Consider the following 17337-nt stretch of genomic DNA (forward strand, 5'->3'; position numbering starts at 1 on the left):
ATCAACTGGGGATGTGCGTGTGCATGCGGATAATTTCACTTGCCTTTTCAGCAGATTTGGTCAATGTGAATTGCCAAAAAAATAGGTTTTGCACATTATAAAAAAAAATGCTGATGTCATAATTAACCCACTTTGTTTCATTGAATTCCCAATACACTAATAGAGACTCGCCTCAATCCGGGTGTTGGAGGACAAATCTCAGTTGCCTCCATGTCTGAGACCGTCAATCTGCGCATTTTATCACGTGACGTGTTGAGCATGTTACCATGGAGACATAGCGCGTGTGGAGGCTCACACTATTCTCCTCGCCACACACCCCACAGAGAGCGAGAACCACATTATAGTGACCACGGGGAGGTTACCCCATGTGACTCTACCCTCCCTAGCAACTGGGACAATTGGTTGCTTAGGAATCGTGACTGATGTCACTCAGCACACCCTGGATTCAAACTCGCGACTCCTGTATTAGTCAACATCTTTACTTGCTGAGATACAAATTCCCCCATTGATGTCTGTTCTAATGAATTTGACAGTTTAAGAGCGATTTTAACGGTTTCACAGAGTAAAACACTGAAACTATTTGTTTTTATCCGATTAAGTTTAGTTTGTAATTTTCTATATTTTCTTTCTTTCTTTATATATTATTTTGTGTTCTTCTGCTCGTTATTCATTCGTTTTTTTCTTTTGTTTGTTCTTTTGTTCATTGGTTGGTTCTTTTGTTTTTCATTTCTTTGTTATTTTTCTATCTTTCGATCTTTTTTGCTTATTCTTTAGTTTGTTGTTTTGTTTGTTGATTAGTTATTTTGTTAATTTTGTTGTCTTTATTTTTTCTTTTTCTTTCATTTGTTCATTTGTTTGTGGGTTCTTCTTTTTAATTTTCTTTCATTCTTTCATTTCTTTCTTTTGTGTTCTCTTTCTATTTTTTGTTTGTTTGTTAGTTCATTTTTGTTCTTTCGTTTCCTCCTTTCTTTTTTGCTTGTTCTTTTGTTTGATCTTTGTTAAATTGTTTGTTGGTTCTTTTTGTTAATGTTTGTTATTTCCTTTCTTTTTTCTCTCTTTTACGTCTTATTTTGTTTGTTCTTTCATTCGTTTGTTTGTTGGATCTTTTTGTTCATTTTTGATCTTTAATTTCTTTTCTCTCTCTTTTTTACTAGTTGTTTTGTTTGTTCTTTCATTCGTTTGTTTGTTCATTTTTGTTCTTTCCTTTCTTTTCTCTCTCTTTTTTACTTGTTTTGTTTGTTCTTTCATTCGTTTGTTTGTTCATTTTTGTTCTTTCCTTTCTTTTCTCTCTCTTTTTTACTTGTTTTTTTTGTTCTTTCATTCGTTTGTTTGTTCATTTTTGTTCTTTCCTTTCTTTTCTCTCTCTTTTTTACTTGTTTTGTTTGTTCTTTCATTCGTTTGTTTGTTCATTTTTGTTCTTTCCTTTCTTTTCTCTCTCTTTTTTACTTGTTTTGTTTGTTCTTTCATTTGTTTGTTGGTTCTTTTGTTCATTTTTGTTCTGTCTTTCTTTTCTCTCTCTTTTTTACTAGTTGTTTTGTTTGTTCTTTCATTCGTTTGTTTGTTCATTTTTGTTCTTTCCTTTATTTTCTCTCTCTTTTTTACTTGTTTTGTTTGTTCTTTCATTTGTTTGTTGGTTCTTTTGTTCATTTTTGTTCTGTCTTTCTTTTCTCTCTCTTTTTTACTAGTTGTTTTGTTTGTTCTTTCATTCGTTTGTTTGTTCTTTTTTGTTCTTTCCTTTCTTTTCTCTCTCTTTTTTTACTAGTTGTTTTGTTTGTTCTTTCATTCGTTTGTTTGTTCATTTTTGTTCTTTCCTTTCTTTTCTCTCTCTTTTTTACTAGTTGTTTTGTTTGTTCTTTCATTCGTTTGTTTGTTGGATCTTTTTGTTCATTTTTGTTCTTTCCTTTCTTTTCTCTCTCTTTTTTACTTGTTTTGTTTGTTCTTTCATTTGTTTGTTGGTTCTTTTGTTCATTTTTGTTCTGTCTTTCTTTTCTCTCTCTTTTTTACTAGTTGTTTTGTTTGTTCTTTCATTCGTTTGTTTGTTCATTTTTGTTCTTTCCTTTCTTTTCTCTCTCTTTTTTACTTGTTTTGTTTGTTCTTTCATTTGTTTGTTGGTTCTTTTGTTCATTTTTGTTCTGTCTTTCTTTTCTCTCTCTTTTTTACTAGTTGTTTTGTTTGTTCTTTCATTTGTTTGTTTGTTCTTTTTTGTTCTTTCCTTTCTTTTCTCTCTCTTTTTTTACTAGTTGTTTTGTTTGTTCTTTCATTCGTTTGTTTGTTCATTTTTGTTCTTTCCTTTCTTTTCTCTCTCTTTTTTACTAGTTGTTTTGTTTGTTCTTTCATTTGTTTGTTTGTTCTTTTTTGTTCTTTCCTTTCTTTTCTCTCTCTTTTTTTACTAGTTGTTTTGTTTGTTCTTTCATTCGTTTGTTTGTTGGATCTTTTTGTTCATTTTTGTTCTTTCCTTTCTTTTCTCTCTCTTTTTACTTGTTTTGTTTGTTCTTTCATTTGTTTGTTGGTTCTTTTGTTCATTTTTGTTCTGTCTTTCTTTTTTCTCTCTTTTTTACTAGTTGTTTTGTTTGTTCTTTCATTCGTTTGTTTGTTCATTTTTGTTCTTTCCTTTCTTTTGTCTCTCTTTTTTACTTGTTTTGTTTGTTCTTTCATTTGTTTGTTGGTTCTTTTGTTCATTTTTGTTCTGTCTTTCTTTTCTCTCTCTTTTTTACTAGTTGTTTTGTTTGTTCTTTCATTCGTTTGTTTGTTCATTTTTGTTCTTTCCTTTCTTTTCTCTCTCTTTTTTACTAGTTGTTTTGTTTGTTCTTTCATTCATTTGTTTGTTGGTTCTTTTGTTCATCTTTGTTCTTTCATTTGTTCTTTTCTTTTTCTGTTTTCTCTCAGCTCTTTTCTTCACCTCTTCAAACTCCCTGAGGAGAACAGCTGGATGTCACAACAACACAGAAATGACTTTGAACAGGGACCTTTCCCTGACCTAAAGCTACACACAAACACACAAACACAGATTAATCTGTTGGATGTGCTTATTATGTCTGTATGTTTCATATTTTACACAGCGCCTCAGTACAGACAGTAAAATAAAAATAAATGAAGGGTCCATTATATAGATGAGCAACTGTCTCCTCAACTGTCTGAATGCCAGTGGAGAGACACACACACACACACAGCATTTTCAATGTGAATATAGCGAGCGTGCGCGTGTGTGTGCGTGTGTGTGCGTGCGTGTGTGCGTGTGTGTGTGTGTGTGTGTGTGTGTGTGTGTGTGTGTGTGTGTTTAGCCTGTAAGCAATCCCCCACCCTCCTCTGTGTGGTCAGATATGAAATGGTAGTGAATGACTGCATGTCTGTTGAGTTTTAAAGTGCCTGTAAAGGCGTCTAAATTCCATGTGGTCACTGGACTGCGGTCAGTAATGTTTGTACTGACCACTTTCATAAAGGATTTCATTGTCAGCAGCTATTAGATCATTCCTAAAAGAAAGATAGTTGTGTTGTGTAATTATGATTTCAAATATCACCATCACTGTGGTTTCACAGTATGTAGAGGTGGTGTGGCGTTCACTGGCGGCAGAATACCCAGAATTACTCCAATTGGTGAATAAAGCGTCAGACACATTGGTGGCTCGACTCAATGACCCAAAAACCTAAGACAGTATCACCAAGGACTTCAGGTAATTCTTTCTCAGACTCACATATGAACGTACAGATCTGTGAAAAAGTATTTGCCCCCATTCTGTTTTCTCATATTAAATTGTTTCCGATATTCAAACTAAATTTAACATAAACCAAAGGGCAACCTGAGTAAACACAAATTACACTCAGGCCTGATTTTGCACACTATGCCATCGTCGAAAGAGATGAGGAAGAACGTGATGGAAAAACATCAGTCTGGGAAGGGTTATAAAGCCATTTTAAAGGCTCTAGGACCCCAAAGAACAACAGTGACTCCACCATCAGAAAGACACTGGGTGAAAATGGCATCCATGCAGGAGTGGCGGGGCAAAAATCAAGGCTAACCTAGAAGAATATTTAAGGCTCATCTGAATTTTGCCAAAACATACATAAATGACCATCGAACCTGTCTGTGGACTGATGAGTCGAAAGGGGAACTGTTTGGAAGACAATTGAGGCATCGATATATTAACTTTAGCTGAAATTTAAATTAGAAGCCTAATTTGCATGCTTTCCAATTCACTTTGTTCGCTGTCCTTTTCTGCATATCGTGGCGCCGTTTTGTGGACCGTTCTGCATAACGCGGCGCCTCATTTTAGCTAATCGACCCACCGGCCCGCTCGGTTCTCCCGATGGCTAGTTCGCCCCTGATCGGCCCCAAAGTGCGGTGAAAAGAATCACGATATATATCGATTAACATCTGGAAAATCATCAGATTATCACTGAGTGCAAAAGTAATTGATCCCAAGCATTGAAATAATGTAGGGAGTACGGCTCGCACGATTATAAAATTTGGCTTACGATTAATTGTCATACATATAATTGCGATTATGATGATTAATTATCATACAAATTGTCATTTGTTCATATTTAAATATTTAACGTACCAAATATTTCCAAATACTTAAAATAGTTCTCTCTTTTTGGTCAACTTTGTATATTTAAAATTTTGTTATGTTATGTTTTTGTTTTGTTGTGGTTTTTTGTTGTGTTTTTGTTGTTTTTTTGTGTTGTGGTTTTTTGTTGTGTTTTGTGATGTGTTGTGTTTTTGTTGTTTTGTTTTGTTTTTGGTTTGTTGTTTTATTGTATTGTGTTGTTGTTTTGGTTTTGTTGTTTTATTGTATTGTGTTTTTGTTTTGTTGTTGTTTTTGTTGTGTTTTGTTTTTGGTTTGTGTTGTTGTGTTTTTTTGTTGTGTTGTGGTTTTTTGTTGTGTTTTGTGATGTGTTGTGTTTTTTTGTTGTTGTTTTGTTGTTTTATTGTATTGTGTTTTTGTTTTGTTGTTGTTTTTGTTGTGTTTTTGGTTTGTGTTGTTGTGTTTTTTTGTTTTGTTGTGTTTTTGGTTTGTGTTGTTGTGTTTTTGTTTTGTTGTAGGGTTTCGTTGTTTTTGTGTTGTGTTTTTGTTTTTGTTTTGTGTTATGCTTATATGAAATTTTTTTAAGAAAGCCCTATAGGCCGATACAGATGCTGTTTATTTTTGTATTTATTTATTACCATTGTTTCTGCCATTTACCTTTATTTTTCATCAGATTTTACTTTTGAATTATGCTTTAAAAATGTACAAAGAGCTACAAAAGCTTTTTACTGTTCTAACAAAAAAATATTTTCATTATTTTTAAAATTATTAAAATGTATTAAAGGCCATATTGTGATTTACATCTTAGTTAATTTAATCATGCAGCATTAGTGGATATCATACAGATGTCTCAAAAGTCTTTAACATACTGTGGCTATTATTATATATAATGTGTTTTACTAGTTAAATATAAATAAACCATTTCATATCAACGTTTTAATGCTTATAACCGATATGTCGATGGTTTTAATTTGGTCAATAATTGCCCGATAAATTTCGGCAGCCGATACATCGGTTTTCCTGCCACCTGGCCTTAGTTACATCAGTTATATGATAGAATAGTAATTTCATAGGAAGAAAAGGTTATTATGTCTGATTAGATATTGTGAAAGCAACCATTTGTGTGAATCATGCATTTAGTTACGGATAGGAACATAAATATGGTTAATTTTGATTGATCTCTTTTTTCAAGGATGCTTAACTCAAATGGTTTAATCAAACTTTTGAAAAAGGGGGGTGGTAGAGACTCATAGTTTGTAATAGCATGGGAACATGAGAGCTTATATGATGTGTGGGTGTGTGTGTTTGGCAGGTGTGTTTTGAAAGAACTGAAAAGGCCTTTCTGTTGCAGTTGCATCCACTGGACTGTGACTATCCTGGTTTCAGTGTCCTTCTTAGTTCCTTTCGGCTTATTGTGAGTGTGTGTGTGTGTGTGTGTGTGTCTGTCGGGATTCTGGGATCCTGGATTGCTGCCTGTGCTGTGTAGCTCAGATATGGATCAGGGTCACCAGTCTGAGCTCGGCCTTCACAATCAAAACACTCACATTTAAAACCTCCCTCATATTGTTCTTCATATTTCTGTCGAAAAAAAAAAGGTATTCAAACAGATAACTCTTGAGTTTGAGACTGATTCAAGGTTGTTTTTTTAAACAGAACTGTCTCTGAGTGGATGACCTCTGTTTTTATAATATTGTTTTCTTCCTCTCCACCCACATCTCCTCACTCAGAGACAGATAAATATAATGACCTCATGCTGTTCTCAAATAAACAAACCATTCCCTGTTCTGCTCCGCTTGCAGGATGCCAGATTCAGTGATGTCATACAGAGGGTGGGCAGAGTCTTGCGGCTAGGGTCAGATATGTACCAGAGCTCAGAGCAAAAAGCCACAAAAGTGACAAATAGGCTCCAGATATTTACAATATGGGGCCAAGTGTGTGCCTCTGCAGACATCACGATATAGACATAGTATCAGACTGTCTCAGCGGCCAGTGTTGTTGGATGTGTAGCATAATAGCATTCTTTCATCTTCATAATATCTCCTGTATTCGCTCCTCTCTCAGCCACCAGGACGCTGGAACCTTAATACATGCCTTTGTGACATCACACCTAGACTACTAGACCATGGAGTGGTGGTGGTGTAGTGGTCTAAGCACATAACTGGTAATCTGGTAATCAGAAGGACGCTGGTTCAAGCCCTACAGCCACCACCATTGTGTCCTTGAACAAGGCACTTAACTCCAGGTTGCTCCGGGGGGATTGTCCCTGTAATAAGGGCTCTGTAATTGCTTTGGATAAAAGCGTCTGCCAAATGCATAAATGTAAATGTACTGTAATTCCCTTCTCATTGGTCTTCCTGCAAAAGCTGTCAAACGATTACAATATGTGCAAAACTCTGCTGCCTGACTTATCACTCTAACAAAAAAACAAAGTGCCCAAATAAAGCTGCGTACACACTGCCAGTGACTTTGTCGCTGCAGGTCGACAGTGGCTGGCGGTGAAGTCGCTAGTGGGCGTTCCCACTACTGGTTGCCTAGTAACGTTTATAAATGACATTCACGGATGTCATTCCATTGCTGTTGACAGCGAATCTCTTTTCTTGCCACTAAAAACAAACATTTTGGAGGGAAAAGACTAAATATAAATGGAATCAGTACATAAAATGCTTTATATCAAAGATGAATGAGAAACAAGGCGTGCTGTTTGCCATAGCGGCTGTTTATCTGCGGCGAAAACGCAAATGCCGGTCTGTCTGAGTCCATAAAATCCCTGCGATCTCAGATACACCTTTCCACGCAGTATTTTTCTTAAAAATGTCCTTGTACGTGGGAAGAGACATATCATAGAGCACTGGAAAATTTCTAACAGCAAGAATTAGCCTTTCATCCATCTTTCCGTTACTGCAGGAGCTGAGAGAGAGAGAGAGAGAGAGAAGGATCACGTGAGCTCTCCCGTCGTCTCTCCTATTGGCTGTCGCTTCCGTTTGTCGCTCCAAAGTTGAACTTTTCTCAACTTTGCCGCGTCGCTGGACACGCCCACATCTAGCGCCAGCGGTCGCGACAGCTTGTGTCGCCGGAAGTCGCTGTGCTCGCATTGAAAATGAATGGTATTGAGTCGCTGTCGCGCGCGATGTTGCTGGCAGTGTGTACGCACCTTAACTCCTGTCCTGCAGGACCTCCACTGGCTCCTGGTATCCTCTCGTATACACTTTAAGATCCTCATCCTTGTATTCAAAGCTCTCCATAACCAATACTAGTCTCTATGGGTTACAGGTCCTTTAGTGTAGCTGCTATTAGACTTTGGATCTCTCTTCCTCAGAACGTCCGTGAAGCCTCATCCATGCTTTCTTTCAAGGAACTGCTAAAAACACATCTTTTCTGTCTGTGTTACTCCTCTGCTTTGGGTAAAAAGTCCTTGTTGTATTACTGCCATTTAGTGTGATACACTTGTGATGCTGTTCGTTTTGTAAAGCGACCGTGGGTTCTAGAAAGGCGGTATTTAAATAAACCTTATTATTATTATAATATGAAGTGTGTGTGTGTGTGTGTGTTCTACCAAAACTGAGAAAAACCCTAAAGAAACTTCTAAACACAACTAAAAATGTACTGTGATGGTAAATCTGTATCTATCGCAATGACCTGCCAAATATTTCAAATGTATTCTAGCAGAGGGTTTATTGTGTTGTTATATTTTGTGCATTGTCTATTAGGGATGTGCACAAGTAATCGACTAATCGAGTACTCGTGCAACTAATTGACTTAAAAATACTACTCGAAAATCGCAAATTGATTTTCTCTGCATATTTGTATGCCATAGCACAGCCACGGGAGTCATGGGCTGCTCTCACTGCTACCATCATGCAGGCAGTATCGCAGCATCAGGACCCGCACCAGTCGACTACACGACAGCTTCTTCCCCCAAGCAATCAGACTTTTGAAGTCCTGATCTCTCATGATCAATATACATCAGCACTGCACTTTAAAAGCCTCAGACTGGACTGTCATACATTATATTCTCTCTTAACAACACAGCCTGAATGTCAATACAGCACAATATAACCTACTGTATATATTATATCTACTCTTTTTTACTGTATCCTGTGTATTCTATACTGTGTGTATTGTATATTATTATTTGTATATTGTGTTGTGTGTAATTAAGTGTATATTAGATATGTAAATCGTGTTGTGTAAATATGATGTTTATTGTAAATCGGTATATGTCTCATCACTACCATGACTGCTATGTTGCTCGGATCCGCACCCAAGACTTTCACCCACTGTTGCACTTGTGTATAAGGTTGAGGGACAATAATGTGATTTGATTTGATTCATAGGCAATGCAGAAATATACTGTACTTTCCCTCAGAATGTTTGACCAAATATCACAGTTCCAACAGTCATTAATGCATTGAGAATTGCTAATGAACTGTAATAAAAATGTATTAATCAATGCATATTTTTGTGTGTGCATAAAAATGCAAAGTTTGCTGAAGTTAGCTTATTTAGAAGCCATTCTTGGTAACGTTTGTGAATAAAGCAATGTATGTGTCAACTTACATTTTATAGTAAAATAAAATGATTCAACCCTTATTTAAGTAATTGATTACTCGTTTCTTGTGGGTTAGAGTAATTACTCTGTAATTCCCATCCTTATTATTTATAGATTCTTTTGTTGTTTAATTGTATATTTAAAAGCTGTTATTGTTATAGATCGACCAATGTATTCGCCAAACATCGGTAAAAGTCGATAAAAGCAACTATCTGCACTAACGGCCAATTTAATAAAAAACAGTTGATTATGAGGGCCGATTATTTCCTGTCAATCATATTGGGGCCAGAAAAACCCATTGGACAATTAGCCTGGAAATATCTTAGTTACTTTGAGTTATTTTGAACAGTGTGACACCAGCCTAGTTTCAATCCACTTTTCGCGCTATTTTGTTATCGACAAAGTGAAAATAAGGAAAAAACAATTGCAACGTTTGCCGCCTTCTGTCCGTTTCCATTCAAATAGCCTTTTATCCATAAAATATGGATTATCCATGTGCGTGATGATGTCATGCCTAAAAAGACACGTTGTAGCACAGGTTTTGGTTTAGTGCTACAGAAATCTGCCCTGAAGCCGTTTCCGTTCAGAAATGTCTGTTTATCGCTAATTCGCCTCCTAGATGTCCCTAATGTTTTTCTTCTGAAGTTTTGGAGATTATTGAGAGACTTCATTAATATTAGTCAGCTTACTGTCATTTAATTAACAAATAAAAGCATTCACAAGAGGAGGAATTGCAATTAAAAGGGAACATTTGCCCTTTGAAGGTGGTGGTGGCGTAGTGGGCTAAAGCTCTGAACTGGTAAGCAGAAGGTTGCTGGTTCGATCCCCACAGCAACCACCATTGTGTCCTTGAGTAAGGCACTTAACTCCAGGTTGCTCCGGGGGGGATTGTCCCTGTAATAAGTGCACTGTAAGTCGCTTTGGATGAAAGCGTCTGCCAAATGCATAAATATAAATGTAAATGATAGGACTGTAATATCGTTCCTGATGTTGCGCCTATCGCAGGTTGCCACCGGTTCTGACCTGAAAGCGGATCGTCATGGCCCTGTTCAAGCTGGCAACCTGCCGGCAAAAGTAGTGGGGGAAACTTTCTGTCTCAGTATAAGGACCATCAATCGATGTGTATGTGATGTGTGCACAGCTACTGAAGAAAAACAATGATGCAGTGTTTTATCAGGGTTGATACATTCCTGATATTCAATAGACTATTTTAAACAATCATCTAATCAAAAGCATCACCATCACAACTGCATTATGTCCCGCATATTTCTCCAGCAACTTTTAACGACTAACTGAACTTGACTGTCATCTAAAATTAATTTTAGCTTCATAATGCAAATGTGCATTTTCTGAAGAAGCAGTAAATGTGATCCGAGGTAAAGATGGTTCGATTTTAAGTATTTAAACGTTTTAAAATGTTCAAAAGCTCGTTTTCTGAGCATTGGACAAATATTTCTGATAGTTTATATTCTTGAAAAAGTCCAGAACATTCTGAGAACGTTATTCAGCTGGCTTTTTTCATCTACAGAACAGGGTAAAGCTAAATTAAGTTTGTGTAATGAAAAGGCATATATAGGTCTAAAAATATAATTTTATTATTGAATGCTTTTTTCGTTTGGTAATTTTTAAAAATGTTTATTTAATGCTTTTTTCATGTGGTAATTTATTTTATTTAATACAGAGAATTTTGCCGGCATTTTTTCAAAAGTATAAACAATAATTTAATAGAATTGGGCAGTAAAAAAAAAAAGTGCTGATGCTTTTCACCTAGTATTGTATATTTATTTTTATTTAAAACATCTTTATGCACAGAAACATATGTTTTATGTTTTGTGGCCAAATTCCATGACTGCCGTCTATTATTTTGAAAAACAACTTTATGTGGAAAAACAACTTTAATAAATCAACGGACGGATACTGCGATAAATGAATCGCAAACAGTGGCCGTTCATTTGTTCAACGTGCACGAGATATTTGTGTTGGCACTCCTGGAATTGTCACGTTTGCAGATCGGATCTATATGCCATAAGGATCCATAATCACATACAATATATTGGCTTTCAATACTGTCGTCATGATTAACACAGGCTAACAATTGGGGCAAACTCTGTCATGTGACACCACATTTTTTCGTTAATGCCAATTTTATCGATTTAAAAGTGTTTCCAAACCAGTTTTTCGCAACGTTTTATGTATCGACAGAGTTTATGCGCTTGAGTTAAACGGAAAAATATTATGTCGACATTTGTGACATTTTAGCGATAATGTGCGTTACCATCAGCTTTATTTTGATGCGCTAAAACTATTTCCACAAATAATCCTTGGATGGAAACGTAGTTGTGATTTGTAAGCTTCTCACTGCTACAATTTCACATGGTAGAACTAGCGTTAAAAATATTAACATAACTAATTTGTCACCTTAAAGCTCGTTAACGTGAGGAATGGAGTGGTGGTGGCGTAGTGGCTAAAGCACAGGGCTGTTAATCAGAAGGTTGCTGGTTCGAACCCCACGGCCACCACCATTGTGTCCTTGAGCAAGGCACTTAACTCCAGGTTGCTCCGGGGGAATTGTCCCTGTAATAAGTGCACTGTAAGTCACTTTGGATAAAAGCGTCTGCCAAATGCATAAATGTAAATGTAATATAATGAGTTGTTAAAGCTAAAAAGGAGGATGTTTTATCATTCAGGATTCAGTTAATGTAGTTAATAAAGTGCTTTTTGATTCAGTGCTTTGTTTATAACTGAGAGCAGTTATTTTGAAAAATGAAAGATATTTAAACATCAAATTTTGCAATTAATAATCGAGCTAGCATAAATATGTCGAAGCTCCAAACTATCGTCACATGTTGTTCTTAATAATCGTATATCGGCACACAAATTTTGTATCGGTGAATCGCTAAAAAAATATTTTATGTAAGCGCTATGCATTTTCATATGGTCATTTTGTACATTGTTTACTGTCTAAATGACACATTTGTGCTTGAATAGTCCACACATTGTACACAAGGCATGAAATCCTCTCTCTTTTTATCTCAGGCTATGTTCTAAGCTTCAAATCCTGTCTTAGATGGACTCTGTGTACCATTTGGAGACTTTGGCTGGAAATTTCATGGATGTGGTGGAATACAACGAGGACAACAGGGCTTTTGAGGTGTATAGAGAGGTATATGAAAGGGTGTGGTGTGAGTGTGTAGAGTCAAGTGTTCCTGTATATCTGAGTGTGTGTAATAGCAATGGGGGTGTGTATCATCAGGCAGTCTTGAGTCATATTACCAATAAGCTGAGCTTTTAGAGCTGCAGGATTGAGTTACAGAGAACACAGCAACTTTCAGAAGAGAGAGAGAGAGAGAGAGAGAGAGAGAGAGAGAGAGAGAAACTAAATGAATAAGAGAAAGAAAGAAATAATGTTTGGAGAGAAGAGCTACATTTATAGTTTTATAGTTGAAGCTGCTGAAAATAGCGAAAAAGCTTATTTGACCACGCAGTTGTGAGCATCGTTTGTTGAATTCTGTTTTGCTGTGCATTCAACAGTCAGTACGTTTAAATGGTCACTTATATAGCACCTTTTTAACCTTAGCGGTATTCAAAGTGCTTTACACTGTGTCTCATTCACACACACACACACACACACACACACACACACACACACACACACACACACACACACACACACACACACACACACACACACACACACACACCTAGCGCTAGCCTGCCATTGGGAGCAACTTGGAGTTCAGTGTCTTGCCCTAGGGCACTTCGGCATGTGGAGTCATGTGGGCCAGGAATCAAACCGCCAACCCTGCGATTAGCGGCCGACCCGCTCTACCACCTGATCCACAGCTGACTCAACCCTGAGCTGGGAGGGTGTACCTGTATGCTGGTTTGAAATCTCAAGGATCAACAGTGGTGTTTTCCTTATTACATAACATGTTGTTCTTAATGCAAAAAGAAACAAATGAAACACGGAATGAAGGCTGTCATCCGTGCAGCCTGACCGAAGCAAAGCGGGCGCGTTTATTCGCACGATTAACCGAAAGTGAAGCGCTGCCGGCTTGTGACGCACAAATGGCTTGCGTGTGCTGCACGAGTCTGTTGGGTATACTGCAGTCTGTCACATTTAAACTATTTGTTTAGCCTCCCTTTCAGCTCATGAAAACAAGCTGCATGATCATGAGGAAGGATTACATCAAGATGTAGATACGAATGCAGGTGCGAAATACATCATATAAATAAAATAGTCTAGTCCACTCTCACTGTTGCTGGATAGCGTGCCATAGGTTGCCGACCCCTGCTCTATGTTAACAGTACTTAATAGATAGTTAAATCTCATCCCTTTTTGGCATCCTTGCATGTATCATGCCAAAGGTAACCAGGTTTACAGGCCTTACATGGTCATGACAGGAGATGAAATATTGGTTCTAATGTTTTTCTCTGTATCCTCATAGATCTCCATTGTAAGTGCCTTTCTGTAAACATGATTGTTGCTCGTTTTTACAAACTGTGGGTCAACTTGAAAGTATTTTCTGTTGTAATATCCTGCAAAGTCTGAAATCAGGCCATAAAATAATATCTGTAACACTGCAAAGGCAAAAGGCGTTCCTGGATTAACACTCTTTATAGACAGAAATGCTGCAGTCCACGTTCCAGATTAATGCAGATGTGGTTTGTGAATACAAGTCAAGGGGAACACAGACTTGCACACATTCCCTGGTGAGGTTCAGCCAGGTATCGGGTTTTTAAGTGGAATTTGGATTATGAGGTGTGTATCTGTAATCAGAGTCCAATCTCGGAATGTTCTGGAAAATTTCGCTTCTGGTTATGATAGATTACAGCCCACATCCTGATAACAAGAGGCTCAGAGACGTTTGTCCTAAAATGCCTTTTCTGTGCGATTGGCTCTGTTTCAAAACCTAGTGAGCTACCTTGCTGTCTACTGTCTATACAGTGTTTTTTAAGAGCTCATCCTGAATTAAACGAAACCTCAAAAGTGACTAACTTTGAATGCACTACATAGGCAGCAACTCAATGCGACGTAAAAATGACACTCATTACGCAAAGCGAATGAGAGATTCAACTCACAGTCGATTCCAATAGAGTTTGCCGTTAGCATGTTGCTAAGCTAATGCTATGATACTCTCATGCACAAAAATACATAACACACAAATATTGGATAAAATAGTACCATACATTTCTCTCGCTTTCTCTGCCATCTTGAAGAATTTTTGCCATGTGAATACAGGACGCTTGAGCATTTTGAGCGCTTCAAAATGGGCCGTTTGGCCGCCCGTCTTAATTTCAGGCTAAATACGGGACGTCTAAGCTAACATGAGACAGATTGCAACCCTGCATATTGGTTTGAATGTCTACATCTGCTGAATATCTTATTGACATCTGAGACATACATCTCATAGACATTTTCATATGAGCAAACAACTTTAAAAATATATCTTCCAGATGTAGACACACACACATCAAATAGGCATCTGGATAATTTACTTTAGCCATCACTTGATGATATATTGTGTACATGTATCTTTCATATAGCCTACTCTCGTCCGGTGTGCAACCGGCTACGGTACATGTTATATCACCCCCTTGTGGTCTCCTAAAGCTATTACGCCAGTGTGTGCTTGTGTTTTCAGGGTGTTGTGGGCACTAACATGACCATTAAGGTGTTGTGGAGTGTGATGCTGTACTCTTCGTTAGGTGAGCCGTATGATCGTTACGCCGCTGTGGCTCATTTGATGCTGACAGCGTTTTCTCAATCATGCATGGACATCCAGTACAAAAGCTACATCCAGGACATGAGCAACACTACAGCCGGAGGAGGCGTATGTGATCAGTGTGTTCTTGTATGTTGTCTTCTGCTTGTGTATGTTACATTTACATATAGTCTTTAAGCAGACAAGGAGCATTAGCAATTTGTTTTACAAATGTCGTCACAGTATCTACAGTATTGCACTGCGTTCTTGTCTACATACAACATGACAGTACTAATGGTGTGCAATTGAGTGTTCACAGTAAGTGTGTGTGTGATGTTCGTCTCTTGTTTTTCAGTGTAGTTTTATTAGCACAGAACAGGATGTTTGCTCTAGGCTTTTTATGTCCCTCTTTTCCCCCTGTCTCTTTTTGCTTGCCATCCCTTTACAGCTCTGAACAACAACTGGTATTTATAAATTGTAATCTCAATGAGTGGACCTCAAAAATACATTTTTTGGGTCATATTTCACCCCAAAATAAATGTAAAAATAATCAATCTTGCTTAAAGAAAATTAAGCCTGTTTTTAGGACCATTAAGGGGATTTTTTGTGTGTGTGTCATGACAATTAAAACATTTTCTGCCAAATTCTCATTGCTGAAATGCATCCATACACTTTTGATTGTTTTGTAACTTTCCATTATACTCAATGGTGATTCTCATTACTTTTGTACAATAATTATGGCGATAAAGTACATATCTGTGGTACAATAACAGTTTTAATCAAATCAATTTGTATTAAAATCAGCATAAATTTAATGCAGTGCAGCTAATACAACTATGATGCATGAATTCTTAACAATGAATATAATATATCTGTATTTGTTTGCATAATAGAGTGGTTCAGGTTGTAGTCCAAAAACAAGACAATTAGCATTTTTGAGCTCCCTCATGATTTTCCTATGGGATTTTACAATGGCATATTTGATATTTGAGTACAATAAGGCCTGTGGTGAAAATTATTTAAAGAGACTTTCATGTTTTGTTCAAGAACATAAATGATACACAGTAATACCTCAAATGTTAATTTGGAAGCAACTGTGTTTTTAAAAAGGCATGTTGCTATCACTATGCTAATTAAGGACTACAACTACCATGAGCAGGAGAGCTGCATGCTTTATGAAATGGACGATTGTTGTAGTCCTTATTTAGCAACTAGATAGAAACATGCATTTTAAAAAGAAACAACAGCTTTGAAATCCACAACTGAGGTATGACTGTGTGTAGAGCCCTAAGCCATTTGTTTTGAGAATAATGGCTGGCTGATGAAGTTATTGGCTGGCTAGCCGGCTCAGCCAAAACCTAAATGGCTGCTGCAGCCGCCAATCTTTTCATAGCTGCAAATGGCTGAAGCTGCCACTTCATGTCTACAGATGTCTATGTTATACTGATTTACTAGATCTCAATATTTCCAAGCAATGCATGGCTTACACTATATTTCTACAAAATGCAATACAAAGAAAACACCAGATTTTACTTTCACAACGTATGTACATATTTATTTTGTAGTCTGTATGCTACTAAACATTTTCAAATAGCCTACAATGTGTTGTGTTTAGGCTAAATGTATGTAGGCTAAGTTGTATACAATAACTTGGCATTATCATGGATGAAGCTTATCATATTACACCTTGAAGGAGCAAGTGATGATCGTTTGCCATTGAGCAGTATTATTATTGAATTTATGAGTAATCTACAGACGCAAACAGACGAAGTGTAGTAAAATAAAGACCTAAATGTGTATTTCAGACTTTTTTTCACCACAAGTCTGAAAGAAGACATGTTATTGAAGACATGTTTCAGAATAGTTTCAGAATATTTGGTTCATAACATCAATCTTTGATTCAGGTGTTTGTGCAACCGTGCCCTGAAGATTTAACAAAAGTCTGGGTAGGCCTAAGTTAAAAAAAAAGTAAGTAGGAATTAGGAAAGTATGTGAGAAGTGAGATCAAAATTACCTTGCTTGCTTCTTTCCGCCATTTCACCTCAGTGCGAGAAAAATATGCATTGCTTCTTCTGTACGGAAAGCGAGCAATTTTAGTTGGTCGATCAATTCACTGTGAGTCTGTGTATCAGTAGCAACGAGCACAAGACTGTGCTGTTATGAATCAAGTGGGAAAATAGATCTCGTGTATTGTTTATATATTTCGGTGTGTGTATGTCACTATGTGATAGAATTATTATTTGATGCAAATAATTCTAGCCGGCTCAGCCAAACTTTATCAGATGGCGGCTCAATTTGGCTTACTGAAATTATTGGCTGGCGCGGCTGAAATTCTAAATGGCAAATGCGCTGAAATTCTAAATGGCGGCGGCTTCGGGGTCTAACTGTGTGTCATTTATGTTCTAGAACAAAACATGAAAGTCTCTTCAAGAACTTTTCACCACAGATCTTATTTTACTCATAATTTGAGAATCTGAAAATTCCTAAAGAGAGCATTTGTTGAAACCAAGCTGCCAAAACAACTCATTCTCTGCTACGTCCACATTGTGATGTCACA

The sequence above is a fragment of the Xyrauchen texanus genome, chromosome 36 (genome assembly GCF_025860055.1).
Source record: "Xyrauchen texanus isolate HMW12.3.18 chromosome 36, RBS_HiC_50CHRs, whole genome shotgun sequence".
NCBI classification, from domain to species: Eukaryota; Metazoa; Chordata; class Actinopteri; order Cypriniformes; family Catostomidae; genus Xyrauchen; species Xyrauchen texanus.